The sequence below is a fragment of the Megascapheus bottae genome, chromosome 16, assembly GCF_031878675.1.
Source record: "Megascapheus bottae isolate mThoBot1 chromosome 16, mThoBot2.hap1, whole genome shotgun sequence".
Lineage (NCBI taxonomy): Eukaryota > Metazoa > Chordata > Mammalia > Rodentia > Geomyidae > Megascapheus > Megascapheus bottae.
This window is the reverse complement of record NC_143524.1, coordinates 38,993,126-39,006,440: the sequence shown is the minus strand read 5'-3', so window position 1 is coordinate 39,006,440 and position 13,315 is coordinate 38,993,126. Positions and strand designations below refer to the sequence as shown.

Here is a 13,315-nt window from a genome sequence, read left to right as displayed (position 1 = left end):
TTTAATACTCCCTCCCCCTCCAAAATAAAAATTCCTTCAGTCATTGCAGAGCCATGGAACATTAATATAGAACTTCCCCTGGAAGAATCTTCCAAGTATTTTCCTGCTGGTCAGGAACAATGGCCAGACTAGAGAAAGATACTCTAGGTGGGTGACATCAGTTGGGGTAACCTTCCCATACCAAATAGCTCCAGAACTCAAATGGCACTTTTATTTATGTATATATTTATTTGTCAGTTGTGGGGCTTGAACTCAGGGTCTGGGCACTCTCCTTGGACATTTTTTGCTCAAGGCTAGCACTTTACCACTTGAGCCACAGCACCACTTCCAGCTTTTTCTGTGTATGTGGTACAGAGGAATTGAACCAAGGGCTTTGTGTATGCGAGGCGAGCACTCTACCACTAGGCCACATTCCCGGTCCTGGAACTCTAATTTTTGAAAATGATTATCACAGACTTCCAACTATCTGGTGCAAAATGCCCAGACATTAATCATAGTAACATAGCATCATTAACAGAATTAAAAACAAGAAAGAACTGAAACAGATCAGACAAGACCTTACCACATATCCTCTACCTCCTTTAGCCTTAAAGCCCCAAATCCTCAGTTTGGAATTTGGGTCCTTTCTAAATTGGCCCTACTTCCCTCTAGTCTCATCTGCAGCTCCACCTTGCCATATACCCTATGTCATTGCCATGCCAAATATCTCTGCTATCTCCTGAATTAGGCTGAGCTTTTTCATAACTCTCTAACAATGTTATTCCCTCTTGCACAAGGATTCTTTCTTAGCCAAGCACTGGTGACTCACACCTGCAATCCTAGCTACCCAGGAGACTGAGATCTAAGGTCTCAGTTCAAAGCCAGTTCAGGCAGGAAAGTCTGTGAGACTCTTATCTCCAATACACTACTACAAGAAAAAAAAAATGGAAGTGGAGTTGTGGCTCAAGTGGTAGAGTGCTTGCCTTGAGCAAAAGAAAGAAGATCAGGGATAGTACCCAGGTTCTGAGCTCAAGTCCCAGGACTGGCAAACACATACCAAAGTAAAAGTAAGCCTTTCTTGTTCTTCTCCTTTTCAGAACAACTTCTATTCATCCTCTCAAACCTGTTCAAATGTTCCACCTGTAAGAAGCAGGGTTGATTTCCCCTAGGATGAGTTAATTAGTCCCTCCCTGAAAATCTTTCTTGTATAACAAGTATCACACTACATCTTTAACTACCCATTCATATGTTGCATATAAAAATAATCTACAATTGGCATTAGCAGATTGGACAACTATATTTCTTTTGGGTTGGTGTACTTTGTGTATTCTTTGATTCTCAGGCTCTGAAAGTAGTAAGGAGCCTCCTGGAATTTCTTCTGGATGATGGGAGAAAGACAACCTGGGCTGATAAAGCAAAGCACAGGTATAGAGCTTGGCATTTATATGAGTTCCAGGCCTAGTGCTGGTACTATCTGACTGTATAAACCTGGGTGAGTCACTACCCTTCTCTGAACCAAACAGTTAAAATGACAGAAATAAGAATAACAGAGACTATGAATTATCAAAGCCTATTCCTCTGTTTATTGCAGTCAGGAGTCAGAAATACTTCCCTATGCAAGATGGAAAGGAAAAGATAGCAAAATGATAATTTGGCTATAATCCTTATTAGAAAACAAAAGATCCAGGCCTAGTAACACAGGTCTGTAATCTCAGCACTTGGGAGATTGAAGAAGAACAAGCACAATCACTATATGAGACCTAAATTCCAAAAATGAAAAAAATCCCCAGAAAGTTGGGTGACAAACTTGTGGCTGAGAGGAGACCTAGATGGTCACCCCTCTGAAAAAGGGCTATAGCAGGAGAGAAGAATGGAAAATAATTGCACTGAACATATATTTGTTATCTAGTTAAGAAAATGTACTTGAGTCATACCATATGTAAAATAATCACCAGGGGGGACAGGAGTTTGGCCTAGTGTTTGTCTAGCATGCATGAAGACCTACGTTCAATTCCTTGGTACCACATACATAGAAAAAAGCCGGAAGTGGTGCTGTGGCTCAAGTGGTAGAACACTACTAGCCTTGAGGAAAGCCCAAGGATAGTGCACAGGCCCTGAGTTCAAGCCCCAGAACTGGCAAAAAACAAAAATCACCAGGATTCTAGTTCACATCTAGAAACATTAATCCTGAGAAACAGGGAGCCAAGCCACTGAGGCCTCTCTGATAAACAGGATTTCTGCTTCTGGAATGAGAAGAGACCTGAGAAAATATCTGAAAGGCAGTCATTCGGCCCATTTGTTATACAGTAAAAACTTTGATCAGTGTCTGCAGTCTTGCACACCTATAATTTTTTGAGAGGCTTAGGCAGGAAGATCTTGAGTTTGAGGCCTGCCTAGGCTACTCAGTCTCAAAAAGTGGCCAGGCGTCGTGGCTCACATCTGTAATTCTAGCTACTAAGGAGACTTAGATCTGAGGATCGTGGTTCAAAGCCAGCCTAGGCACTAAAGTCTGTGAGACTCTTATCTCCAATTAACCACCAGAAAACAGGAAGTGACCTTGTTGCTCAAGGGGTAGGGAAGTAGCTTTGAGCTGAAGATCTCAGGGACAACGTCCAGGCCCACAGTTCAGGTCCCATGACCAGAAAAAAAAAAAAAGGTAAATAAATACATGAACTTCTTGTCTCTAATAGGTGGGGGGTAACTTTACATCTTGCCACCTCTTTCTGTACCAGGTGTTTTGTAGATTTGTATGTGCTATCTTATTTAATTATCAAATCATTTCTCCCATTTTATAGTTGGAGAAACTGAGGCTTTAAGAAGTCATCTGTCAACGATCATACAAGTCAGAAGTAGAAATTCATCAATGGAAGGAAGATGGCTGTCTTTTAAAACTAGGCCCTTTTAAAACCATGCCTCCTCCCTGATTCAATTATAAGTAAACAAGATCATTTAATTTTAATGAACTAGTTTGATTATAAATAAAATATTCTGTAACAATAATCAGAACATACTAATGGTATGATCTGAACTGGCACTGAGTTGGAGGGCACATTTTTCCTTTCCTGTGCCTGAAAAACCCAGAGCTTAAGCTATGGCCTGAGGACCACTATTGGGGCCCAATGTGCTGGGCCCAAGACTTAGTGAGATAGCAAGAAAGGAGGGCCTAGCGTAGGGAGGCTACCTTTCTGTAAATAGCAACTTGAGCATCAGAGAACTAGGGTAGAGGAGAAATCTCAAAGAAGGCTCAGAAAGCTGGTAGTGGGTTATCTCAAACCACTAAATGAACATATATACCCCAAGTGCAAAGCCTGAGCCCAGTGCCAAAAACACCTCTGAGGGTTGAGAAGCCTTTCGTTTCTCAGCTCTTGTCCAGGACTCCATAAAACTTCCAGGGGGGGGGGGGGCTAAGCTTTCACCCAGAGCAGCCTGAAGCTCCTTCTGCCAGAGCTCATATGCAGGACAAAGCTGGAAAGACCATTACTGATTTAGGCTATTCCCCATCATACAGATAGTGGCATGGAGATAGTGAGAGGAACAGGGACTTAGATAAAAACTATACAACCCTTGTAAAAACATAGTAGACTAAGCCACTGAGCAGCCCTGGATTACCTCCATAGCCAAAGTAAGACACATTACCTCACCATGCCTCTGCCAGGCACTAAGCAAGGGGAAAAACAAAACATTCTGTTTGTATGCTTTGATCAGGCTGGCCATCCTCCTTCAAGAATCACCTGTTTCTACCACAGACAGCCCCCAATATGCTGAGCATCAAGTAAAGCCACCATTAAAAGGCCCTGAAACATTCCCCCAGCCCATAACCAGAACAGTATCACCTTCAAGAAATAGGCTGCACCTGCTTCTCAGATGCTAGAAATACAGTTTTTCTGACCCAAAACACCACCCCCCTCCCAGGGCTGATTTTGCCCCTGGCTACCAGCAGGCTTACCTGTGGCCCTGTTACCCTGTAATTAGCGCAATACCTAGGAGAGAAGCCAGAGGAGAGAAGTCAGGGGAGCGACAGGTGAGACCACCACTGATCCTGGAGAATTTGCTCATCAGTTGCCCAGAAGCACCCACCCTGCATGCTGTAGCCAGCTGGGCTGCGGGGCCTAAGCCTCAGGGACGGATGTGGAGAGAAGCCAGCAGCCTGGAGCCTCCCCCTTTGCTCTGATGCATCCTCAGCCAGGGCTGTATTTCTCTAGCTCACCTGAGATGCTCCTGCAAGAAAGAGCTTGGTTGACTCCTCCTGTTCCTGTTTATCTTGAAGGCTCTGCAGCAATTTTCCCAAACTGAGCAGCAAGAGGGAGACCTCAAAGAGGCGACTCCTTTCCTAGCTGCATCTCCTTCCTAATCCTCTGGGTGCCTTGGAATAGAAGCTCAGAAGGAAGAAAACGAGATTTTCAACTTTCAGGAACTAGCTCAGGAGGCCATCACTCTCAGCCTTTTAGGACTCGATCCAAAAATCCTTCAGCCCTCCATGTTCCCCAAAATGACAGTGCTCATGTGTGCCCGAATCCGGCAGCTCATTTAAATAGAGCTCATCACAACAACAGTGTTGGTGGAGAAGTGAGTAGCTGCAGGGCCCTGGGGACCCCCTGTTTATACGTAGGAAGAATGATGCAATCTGGGTATCAAAATAGCAATCCAGAATGGAATAACAGGCTCACGCAGCAGCGGTGCCTGCACAGCCAGAGCTCAAGTTGACACACTCTGTCAGCCCCACACTGCTGCAGAACGCAGATGCCAGGCACACACTCTTACTGCATCATTTAAAAAAAAAAAAAAACCACTGGGAACCCAAGAGATCCCTCCATGCCCCCAGCACTGAAGGAGGGTATAAGCAAGCACCCTCTAGAAGACATTAAAATCTGTCTCTTATACACTCACCTGCTCCTGCCACTTCACCTGAAGTCCTTATCCTGTGACGTCACAGTCAGTTGCCATAGTGACCAATTGTCCGTCACAAGCAGAGGGGGAATAGGACTTCAGATGGAGAAGACACACATATATGATGCACAAAGGTCCTAGGATATGTCCCTTGGTAGCTAATTCTAACCTCTAAGGAGATACAGTCACACAGAAGTAGAAGGTAAACGTTAAGGAAAGCAGGGTTGAGTTAAAGGAAAGACCACAAGTTACAGGATTGTTATGAAAGCACAGAGCATTTGGATAAGAGGAAATGGCAGAGAATAAACCAGCAGGAGAAAAGCTCCTAAAAGACCTTGAATATGACCTTGACCCCTATCTTAATGAAAAAAGCAGCCCCAAAAAAATACTGGAGCATGATGGAGCTTGGTTTTAAGATTATATAGATAGATGGGTCAAAAAGGATATTGCCAGGCACTGATAACTCATGTTTATAATCCTGGGTACTTAAGAGGCTAAAATATGAGTTTGAAGCCAGCCTGGGCAGGAAAGTAATTCTGGCTTCAGTGGTAGAGTGCTAGCCATGAGGGGGAAAAAAGCAAAGAGTAAGTGCTCAGGCCCTGAATTCAAGTACCAGGACCAGCACACGCACACACGCATGCACACGCGTGCGCACTCACACACTAAAACTGTCTAGTTAAGCATGAATGGATGATGAATAGGCTAGAAAAGGGGGAGAAAAGAGTTGCTTCAAAAACAGCTACTAACTGGGCACCGGTGGCTCTCACCTGTAACCTTAGCTACCCAGGAGGCTGATATTTGAGGATTGTGATTCAAAGCTAACTTGGGTATAAAAGTCCTTGAGACTTTTATCTCCAATTAACCATTAGAAAACAAAAAGTGTCACTGTGGCTCAAGTGGTAGAACATTAGTCTTGAGCTGAAGAGCTCAAGGACAGCACCCAAGCCCAGAGTTCAAGCCCCACAATTGACCCAAAAAACCCAGCAAGTAGTATAAGACCAAAATTATGATGGTGATACTGGTATGGGGATAGTGTAGTATATAAAAGAAAGACAGTCAGGAGTATGGACTGTCATGACCACAGAGAAGAGGAGGAGGCAGTGAACAGCTGCCAAAGCCCATCTTATCTATGACCTATTTTCCCCTGGCATCCATCAAACTTCATTCTGCTTACCTGGACCAGTGATTACCAAATCTGGAAAGATTTCTAGAAATCCTGGATCTATCAAATCCAGATCTTTTGAGTATGGATGGGGGACCAGAAATCTATATTTTTAGCAAGTTTCCCAAGTAATTCTTAGGCATCTAGAACAATACTGGTTCAAGACCTAACACTGAAATCATAGGTTTGATCAACCACAGCAGTCTAGTAGTGGATCTTCCTACTTATGTCAGTCCTATCTCCCACAATCATCTCTCTCAATGAGCTAGAGTAACTTTCTCAAATACAGATATTCCACCAGCCAAGAAGCAAACAAATAAAAAAAAAGGGGGGAGGCCGGGAGTTTGGCCTAGTGGTAGAGTGCTTGCCTAGCATGCACAAAGACCCAGGTTTGATTCCTTGGTACCACATATATAGCAAAAAGCCAGAAGTGGTGCTGAGGCTCAAGTGGTAGAGCTCTAGTATTGAGAAAAGTCCAAGGACAGTGCTCAGGCCCTGAGCTCAAGCCCGGACTGGCAAATAAATAAATAAATAAATAAAGACTGGGGCCGGGAGTTTGAACTAGTGGTAGAGTGCTTGCCTAGCATGCACGAAGACACGGGTTTGATTCCTCAGTAACATATACATAGTAAAAAGCCAGAACTGGTGCTGAGGCTCAAGTGGTAGAGCTCTAGCCTACCAAGGACAGTGCTCAGGCCCTGAGCTCAAGCCCAGGACTGGCAAAAAAAATAATAAAGTAAAAAAAAATAATAAAGGCTTTCATTGTCTATGAATAGACTAAAATTGTCCAAACATTTCAGGAGATTTTCTTCCTGAATAGCATTCTCATTTTTCCTTCATGCATTTCCATATTCTAGCCCAAATAAAGTCCCTCCTATTTCTAGTATTTGCCCACCCTTTATATACCTCATCCTGACAGTCACTCCTTCTACATTTTTCTAGTCTTGCTTGACTCCTATACATCTACTTCATGCCATCCATTGAATTTCTCATTGTCCAAAAACTACGGGCTGTTTTTGTCAGTAAAGAACACAGGCACAGAACATCAAATTTCTTGAAACACAGGTATGCCACTGTTTCCATACCATCTATGGCTGCTTTTTTACTAGTGTGGAAGTTGATAGGATTTATGACTGACAAAGCCAAAGGTATTTACTATTTAAAGCTCCTTAAAGAAAAACTGGCCATTGCTAATGCAAAGCAAAAGTTTCTAAAATTGTTCTAGCTTCCTGTTCTTAGGGGTCCAATTCTGACTAAGAAGGCTCTATGGTTCCCAAGTCCACTCCCATCTTTGTGAGATCTAGCTCAGATTACTAGCTCCCTTTTGAGATGGACGTTCAAATATGGATAGGATGTTACTAACAAGGATAACGTGTTCAGGAGGAGACAACATTACAAACAGAAGATTACAAATTTCAAAATATGGGTTCTTTGGTAAAGCTAGAACATGAAAAGGAATTATAGAATGAAGCTGTAAAATTAACTTTGGAATATATTGAGAAGAGTCTGGAAGTCTACACTACGGTCCTATTCTTAAGTGCAACCAATTGGGAGCCTTTACCTTCAAAAAGTACAGGCTTACAGTCTGAAGTAATGACTGGGGTCCAGGCTAGAGGATTGGGGAATATAACCCATAGTGGTAATATGTAAAATAAGTTCAAGAAACGCATTACTAGAGGAAAGAACAGAGAATAAGCTAAGGTGAGCCAAAAATATCCAGGGCCAGGGGCCGGGAGTTTGGCCTAGTGGTAGAGTGCTTGCCTAGCATGCACAAAGACCTGGGTTTGATTCCTCGCTACCACACATACAGAAAAGGCCAAAAGTGATATTGTGGCTCAAGTGGCAGAGCTCTAGCCTTGAGAAAGCCCAAGGGTAGTGCTCAGGCCCTGAGTTCAAGCCCCAGGACTTCCCCCCCCCAAAAAAAGGAAAGAAAAGAAAAAAAATATATATTATATATATATATATATAATATCCAGGGCCAATAGTAGATTTGAGCCAAGAGTCAGTTCATGAGCATGAAAACTAGATGACTGAAACTGGATAAGACATGAATCATGTGCATGGCCTTCAGAGCCCATGCTCCTAGAAGCCACATGACTGTGATATAGGCTTCACGTGACAAGAAGATTCCCACAGCGGAATGCAGAAGGCACAGGCAAGTCCAGGATCATCAGACAGTCCCTCATTGATGTAGATAGCAACCTTAGCTCTTTGCACCCCAAACTCAGGATTCAATTCAAACACTGATGTACTGACATGCTCTGTGCAAAGCTACTGACCCCAATTCAAAGGCAGCAATCTTCTCTAGGTCTGTAGTTTCTGTGATCTGCAAGTCCAAACAAGCCCTAGATTATCAGGCAAAGGAATGATTTTTTTTTTCCTGGCTCTGCATGCAACCAGTTATGTGACCCTTAACAGGATCCTAGCTCCTTCTATACCCCTGATGCTCCATCTTTGCAGGGCGCAGTTGGAAGGCTTTTCCTGCTCTCTGGTCTCCAATGTAGTAAGCTATATTCATCCTCTCTTACATGAGATACCCCTTGAATGACAGAATTCCATGGACAAAAAGTCCCCCAACACTCTATTAAGAACAGCCACCTGAATTCCCTTGTTCAGCAAATCTATTCTAGCCATAGCTTTCCACACAGTATTGATGGCATCAAGTACTCCCCTCCTCCCCACCCCCCAAACAACCTGCCTCCCTTCCCATTACCAGGGGAATTGCTCTCCCAGTAACAGGTACTATTCAGAGGTGCCAGCACCACTTCTAGGACTCTAGAGAGCCAATTAAGGTGAGGAAACTGTTCATGAACTAAAAAGCTACCAAACAGACAGAACTCTGGAGCTCTAGCTTCTGCACCTTCCACATACCCAGTTCAGTCAGCACAGCCTTTCCCCATCTGGGAGGTTTGGGTCACTTCCTGCAACAGTCCCCCCACATACACAGAAGTTGGACATACTGTTTAGCATAATGAATAAGCAAATGAACAGCCATTATCTGCCTCTCAGGCTCCAATAACTAAGATCTCACCCCCTGCTTCCTATTCTCACCCAAGGCCATTAGAGCCCCTCCAGCTGAGCTGCTCATTAAGCATCATTTCCCTCTCTGACTACAAGGTTGTAGCATCTTGCATCAGTTCCCTTTCCTTTGGATCTTCCCAAGGCCCCCAAGGCCTGCCCACCAAGGGACAGTGATTGCTCCCCCTTTCAGCATTAGCTGTGTATACAAGGGATATGCTGTCACCCTTAACTAGCTTCTGGAAGCATGGGGCTGCCTATGGAGGCTATTTGGTGTTCTAAGTGCTCAATGAGTCAAGAGAGGGTCTGGGATTGCCAGTAAGTTAGTGCTAAGGGTCTAGGAGTTCCAGGGGTGTGACTTCCAGCCAGGACACTCCCCACATCTTAACTGCATCCCTTATTTAAAGACTAGGAAAGTTTCTAAACATATATTGTTTAGGATTTTGGTATGAGAATTGAAGCTTCCCAGGCACAGTTTGTTATCTAGTTTCTCTGAAGAAGAAAAAAAAATGTTCTTTTTACTCACACAGGGAAGGAAATATCCAATTAACTGCCCTAATAAAATAAATAAAACCACAGGAACTTCGAGAATCTTGAAGACTAAACCAGTATATAGTAAATGTCAGTTTCAGAGCAGCTAGCTAATTTCAGGGCTTGCTGTATTTACTTAAAGTATCTCTTTAGTACACTAAGTGGCCAACTTTTAGATACAATTTGGCCTCGGATAGTTTCCAATCAGGTCTAAAAGGAAATAAAGACGCACTTCCACTTATGACAGGGTTTTCTCCCAATAATCCCATTGTAAATATTACAAATTGAAAATGCATTTAATACACTTAGCCGACTGAACATCACAACTGATCCTAGCTTGCCTTAAATGTATGCAGAACACTTACATTAGCTCAAAGTAGAGCTGTGGCTCAAGTGGTAGAATGCTAGCTAGCCTTGAGCAAAAGAAGCATAGGGACAGAACCTAGACCCTGGTTTCAAGCCCCAGGACCAGCACAAAAACAAACAAAACCTAAGTCAACGAACGAAATGATAAAACTTATTTTAAAAAATAAAAATAAAAACCAGCCAGGCACAGTGGCTCACGCCTGTAATCCTAGCTACTCAGGAAGCTGAGATCTGAAAATCAAGGTTAAAAGCCAGCCTGGGCACAAAAGGACCTGAGACTATTATCTCCAATTAACCTCTAGAAAATGGGAAGTGGGGCTAGGTGGTAGGGTTGGGTGGTAACCTTGAGCTGAAAAGCTCAGGGACAGCGCCCAGGCAGAGTTCAAGCCCCATTACCCATAAAAAATAAATAAAGAAAGAAAGAAAGAAAGAAAGAAAGAGCGAGCATAGGCAACAAAAGGGAAGATAATAAGTTAAAATTTCAATAAAATTTAAAAGTTTCATGCATCAATGAAATAAAACAGCAACCTCCAGAATGAGAGAAAATATTTACAAATCATATATCCAAAAGAGATTGATAACCAGAGTATAACAATAATAAAAGAGGATCCCAACTAAAAATGGACAAAAGTGAAACCTTCATTTAACTCTGTGCATTTTCTCATTCTCCCCAGCTCCCAGCAACCATCATTCTACTTTCAGTCTCTATGAATTACTACCCTAGGTACCTTCAGTAACTGGAATCACACAGTATGTATTTGTGATCAGCTTCATTTCATTTAATATAGGTCTTCAAGGTCTATGCCTTTTGCAAGGTGTCAGAATTTCCTTCCTTATAAGGGTTAAATAATATTCCATTGTATGGCTATACCATATTTGTTTATTCATTCATTGACAGATACCTGGGTTGCTTCCAACTTGTGGCTATTGCAAAAATGCTATGAACATGGGTATACAGATGTATCTTCAAGTCCCTACTACTAATCTCTTTAGATGTATAACAAGAAGAATGGTTCACATGGTAATTAATTCTGTTTTTATTTTTTTAGAAACTGACGTTTCTTTTTTTTTTTTTTTTTTTTGCCAGTCCTGGGGCTTGAACTCAGGGCCTGAGCACTATCCTTGGGCTTTCTCAAGGCTAGAGCTTTACCACTTGAGCCATAGCACCATTTCCGGCTTTTTCTATGTATGTGGTACTGAGGATTCAAACCCGGGTCTTTGTGCATGCTAGACAAGCATTCTACCAGTAGGCCAAACTCCCAGTCCCATTTGTGGCTTTTTTTTTTTTTTTTTTTTTTTGCCAGTCCTGAGCTTGAGCTCAGGGTCTGAGCACTGTCCTTGGCCTTTCTCAAGGCTAGAACTCTACCACTTGAGCCTCAGCACCACTTCTGGCTATTTCTATATATGTGGTACCAAGGACTCGAACCCGGGTCTTTGTGCATGCTAGGCAAGCACTTTAACCACTAGGCCAAACTCCTGGCCCCATTTGTGGCTTTTTTATGTATATGTGGCACCAAAGAATTGAACCCCAGTCTTCATGCATGCTAGGCAAGCACTCTACCACTAAGCCAAACTCCCGGCCCCGGAAACTGGCATTTTTTCACAGCACCTTTACTAATTTATATTATCTGCAACTATGCACAAAGATTCCAATTTCTCAATATCTTTGCCAAGACTTGTTCTTTTCTAGAAGACTAAGGGGGTGCTATTTATTTGTAAGTTGCCCACTATAGCCTGCAATCTTAAAGCCTCTGCATCCTGAGTATCTGGAACTACAAACACATGCCATTGTGTCTGGTGTTGTAGTTCTTCATACGTAGTGTGAATCATTCCAAAAGTTCTGGAACTGACATGCTTAAGGGTCACCTTATTTATAAATGTACTGTATTTCTAAGACATCTTTAAGTAATCAAAAATGCCAAATTCACAGATAATTGAAATACTTTATGAAAAATGGTGGGAGGAGTTAGGAGCATGGACGAAGTGGTAAAGTACCTGCCCAGCAAGAGTGAGGCCCTGAATTCTACCCCACTACTGAAAAATGATAATGATAATCATAGACCCTTTAAAAGTCATTGCTAAATCATGCTATATCCCTTTTATAACTAAAATAGTAAGGTGTTTTTTTGGGGTTTTGTTTGGTTTTGTTTTGTTTTTGTGCGTGTGTGTGTGTGTGGCTCGAAATCAGGGCTTAGGCTCCGACCCTAAGCTTTTTCTTCTCAAGGTTAGCATTCTACCACTTGAGTCACAGCTCCATTTCTAGCTTCTTGGTGGTTAATTAGAGATAAGCATCTCCAGGACTTTTCTACCCAGGCTGGTTTGGAACCTTGATTCTCCGATCTCAGCCTCCTGCGTAGCTAGGATTACAGGTGTGAGTCACTGGTACCAGGCCATTAAGCTTTGTTTTTAACTTATGAAATTTAGAATTCTAAAGTTCATACCTGTAATACTAGTTACACAGGCAGCTAGGTTCCATGGGAATCATGGTTCAAAGGTAGCCTAGACAAGAAAGTCCATGAGACTTTATCTCCAATAAATTACCAAAAAAGCCCGAACTTGAGCTGTGGCTCAAGGATAGCCCAAGCAGCATAGTGCCAGTACTGCCTCCCTCACCAAACTATTGAATAGAGAGTTAAGAAAAGACTCTTAGGAGCTAGGTGCATTGGCTCACACCTGTAATCCTAGCTACTCAGAAGGCTGAGATCTGAGGATGACTGTTCAAAGCCAACTCAGGCACTAAAGAACGTGAGACTCTTTTTTTTTTTTTTTTTGGTTTTTTGTTTTGTTTTGTTTTTGTTTTTGCCAGTTCTGGGCTTGAGCTCAGGGCCTGAGCCCTGTCCTTGGACTTTCTCAAGGCTAAAGCTCTACCACTTGAGCCTCAGCACCACTTCTGGCTTTTTTTTTCTATGTATGTGGTACTGAGGAATTGAACCCTGGTCTTCGTGCATGCTAGGCAAGCACTCTACCACTAGGCCAAACTTCTGGCCCCAAGAACTCAATGAGACTCTTATCTTCAATTGACCACTAGATAATGGGAAGTAGGGCAGTGGTTGTCTCTCATCTACCACAGGGGGAAGAGGGGGCTGGAGGGGTAGGAGAGAGAGAATCCATTGCTAGCCTTTAGTAAAAGAAGCTTTGGGACAGTGCCTAGGTCCTGAGTTTGTTCATGCTCCAGGACCAGCAAAAATAAAATAAAATAAAACTTAATGAAGAACAAAGCTTTGTAAGTTTAAAAAATCATATATTATTTTAGAAATCAAAATAGACCTTCTTTCTTATGCTCAAAACTCTCAGAAGACTCAGAGGTTAGGGTGCTTTTTATGGGTTCAGAAGCTTCAAGAGTCAGATCCAAGGCTACTCATCCATGTATCC

At 42.7% G+C, this 13,315-nt stretch overlaps 1 protein-coding gene across 1 annotated transcript in view; it reads right to left on the bottom strand.

Moving 5' to 3' along the window:
* Nucleotides 1-13,315, bottom strand: part of Trim66 (tripartite motif containing 66) — a 53,474-nt gene that overhangs the window by 37,358 nt on the left and 2,801 nt on the right. The gene's annotated exons all lie outside the window — the stretch shown is intronic.